Here is a 3,964-nt window from a genome sequence, read left to right on the forward strand (position 1 = left end):
TCTGATGAGAGAAAACACCCCGTCTAGATTTATGTGATAATCAAAATTATGTATGATTTATTAAAGCCAACATTCCTTTCATGTTTTCAGATACATAAGATTTTATAATTTTATTCAGCAGCATAATAAATTGATTATATGACCCTTGATCTTGATCCAGACTTCTTGAGAGCATAAGTAAATGCTTTTAAAGGTTATCAAATTTTAGTAAGAATCATTTGGGGGAACTTATTAACCACATAGGAGGTTAGCTTCAGTAGATCCTGGTAGGGTTCAAATATTTGCATGATTAGCAGACACTTGATATATCTGACCTGCTTCCCATGCATTAGTATACTTCAATGAAAAACATTTCCAAAAAGTACAAAAACTGAAAAATTTCCCCCCTTAATTATAATATAATAAAAAGAAACTCTAAAAGGAGGTCATGGGAAGTTTAATCTAAAATTGAACATATTTGTAAAATAGCTTCCTAATAAATTCATCTAAGCAAATACACTTCATTAGGAAATAAATTAAGAAAGAAGGCTCTATGCATACAGAAATATAAAGATACAATTCCAGTTAATTACATTATAAGTCAGTATCTCAGAATGTGAGAAATCTAAGTGGACTCTATGGAGATAGCCCAAAAGTATACAGTTCAGGCTCAGAAGTGTCCCTGAGTATCTGGGCTTTGCATATTATATCTAGGCTGTACAAACTATGGTGTTTATTGTGGAAGTCATGTGTTGAAAGAAAGTGAAGATAAATGGATTAAGTGATTTAAAAATAGACAATAGGAATAGTACTGTTATCTTCAAATATTCAATGGACATTCACGAACAATTAAATACAGCAAGTATATAAATGTTTCAAAGGACTAGAAAAATTGAAGGAAGTTATGAGGAACACAACTGTATAATATAAATAATCTGTAACAATTAGAACTGTCCAATAAAACATAATTATATACAAATATTCACCAGAAAAATGAAGACATGGTGATGTCCAAGTAGCCAGAATACTATGAATGCAGGAAACTGACATGGTTTTTAAAATTTCCCAATATATTGAAGGCTATATATATATATATATATATATATATATATATATATATACACACACACACACACACAACACCATGGTAAGGATACATAGTGCCTAATCTCTACTTAAATTGCTTTTAAAATTATAATAGTAAGTTAAACATAGTGTCGTAGATAGTGAATTCTGTGGACACTGATTATTTATGTCCAGCATATAGCTTAGTACCCAGCAGAAAGCAGACATACCACAAATATTGCAAGGTCTCTATCAAAGTAAACGGTAAATGCTAGAGGAGAGAAGGAGTTAAAGAGAAAATGGAATCTACGATTGGTACTACAAATGATGTAAAAAATTGTTTTCTTACTGTAGTTTCTCCAAGTGTGTTTACAGAGTGCTTCTCGGCTTTTTATGGCAAACAATAAGCTAAAAGTATTGTCAAATATTCAGATTCTAATTTAGTGACCTGAGAATCTGCATTTCTAACAGACTTCCAGGTGTTTTGATTCTACTGATCCTTGTACTATTCTTTGAGAAGCAAAACTTGAACAACTGGGATTTATCTAGGCTTTTTTTTCTTAAAAAGGTAAAATAAGTCAACCAAACCAAGCTAGGAGAGAGACATAGGAATCTACAGTTTTAATGTTTCCCCACCTGATTCTTTATGAATCCTAAAATTTGAGAAGCACAGGCAAATAAAAAAAAGGACTGGAGAAGGGTTTGAAAATAGGGTTTGCTACTTATAAACTACAGTTCCAAGAGCTTTTACACTTTAAGGAACTTCTTGGTGTTAATTTTTAAAAGAATAAAAATGTTAAGCAATGAGACTGCAAAGGGTTTGATCAGGTCTCTCTAGCTCCCTGGGCATGGCCTTGGGCCATTAAAAACAAGTTAAGTGGCAGAAATTGAGTGAAAATAAGTTTCAAATCCGCAGGAAGCAAAGAGGTTAATTACCAGGGTTAGTCTAGGATCCAAAACTGTGTGTCTCCTATTCAATACATTTGTTAATGTTCTGGAAAGAAGGTGAAGTTTTAAAATTTACAAAAGAAATTTATTTTAATTTTCTTGAGATTAGAGAAATTGGTTGAATTTCAAAAAGACCTAACAGTATAAAGTAATTAAGAAACACAAAGGTTGATAAAATCCATTTAAAATATGTAAACGCAAAGCATACTTGAAAAATAAATTTAAATTACTCATACACATTGATGAGCTCTGCACTAAATGTAATTTTCTCAGGAATAAGATTTATGTATCTCCTGTGCAATTCAATAAAGACATTTGTTCACTACCTAGAGGCAATAAGAAATGGAATGAGGTATTAAACTATATTAAAAAGAGGCCAGGAATAGGACACACATAGTATAATACCTCAATTTATGAATCAATAATATCTCTTTATCTTAGCTGTAGTACTATAGTACTACAGTAGTCATCTTGGTCATCTCATCTTTAGAAGGCTATATGAAAAAAATAGGAAAGCAGAAAAGCATTGAGAAACTATTATACTCATAAGGAAAATGAAGCACACTTTATGATAAAAGATTGAAAGACACATTTAGTTGAAAACGGGAAAAATTAAAAGGATTTGTAATAGTATATAAAATAATGAATAGTCATAACAGAACCAGTTGGGCACTCTAATTTACCTATATTTCTAAAGGCCATTTTCTGGCAACAGGAAAAATATAATCCAATTATATTATGAGGTAATCAAATATTATGGGTAAAGGGCATATTGGTCCTTAACAATGTTTTTCTATGAAAAAAAATCCATTGTAAAGAATATTATTGTATCAAGGTAAATAGAATGATAGAACAAGAGTAGCAGTCATTGTCTAAAAATAATGGTCTATAGCTTTATCTGAAGATGCTATGCAATATATTAAATAATCTAATCAGTTAGACTAGGAAGATAATTTTTCTTTTGTTCCTATGCTTTGCAGTATGGAGAAAAAAAGGGGGGTAGTTTGCTGCATTCAACCTAATAAGCAGGGCAGATTTAATTCTTTGCATCTAGTCTTGCTTAAAATTAAAAAAAAAAAAACTTAAAAAAGCTATTTACTGAGTCTTACAAAGAAAATAGATTTAAAATTAAGTAGATATCATTAAAAAGTCTAAATTCAGAGATTAAAATCACTTATTCATTAAGTAATAACACTATATGCCATTAATTGTGCTAGATGTTGGAAATAAACTGATGAACAGAAAAGACATTGTCCCTGACTTCATCAAGCCAGCTCCACAGGCAGTTATACTATAATGTGCGAAGTGGAACAGAGGAAGTATATGAGTACATGATGTGATAAGAACATACAGAAGAGATACATAATACACATTTTTAGTATCATGTAAAGCTTTCCAAAATACCTGATATGAGGGATTTAAAAAATATTTTTCAAGTGAAGGGCAACAGGGATGGCTTGTTCAGCAGAAGCAACTGCATGGTAAATGCTTGCAAATGAAAGAAATTTGGTATGTCTAAACTAAAAATGAAAAGAGAAAAGAGGCATGGCTGCCACAATAATGGGTTGGACTTTATCCTGAGAAGGATTAGAAACTCTTGAATGCGTTTAAAGCCATGGATAAATATATTTAAATTTTCATTTTAGAAAGTACTTTGGCTGCAATGTGAAGAACAGACTGGCTGTAGGGATGGGGAAAAATGCTAAAGCTGGGAGTTTACACATTTTCTATGGGAGAGAGGATTGTGGTAGGGTATTGATATTGATCATGAATAGAAGCAAACAAGAGAAATGTTTAATAGTAGCGTTAACAAGTTTCTTTCTTTCTTTTTTTTTTTTTGAGTTGGAGTCTCACTCTGTCACCCAGAGTGGAGTGCAGTGGACGCTCCCGGCCACCACAGCCTCGACCAGCTGGGCTCCGGCAATCCTTCCGCCTCAGCCTTCCAAGTAGCTGGAATTACAGGCATGTGCTA

Source organism: Carlito syrichta, unplaced genomic scaffold (assembly GCF_000164805.1).
Source record: "Carlito syrichta isolate Samal-C Ts95f unplaced genomic scaffold, Tarsius_syrichta-2.0.1 Scaffold309652, whole genome shotgun sequence".
In the NCBI taxonomy this organism is placed as follows: Eukaryota; Metazoa; Chordata; class Mammalia; order Primates; family Tarsiidae; genus Carlito; species Carlito syrichta.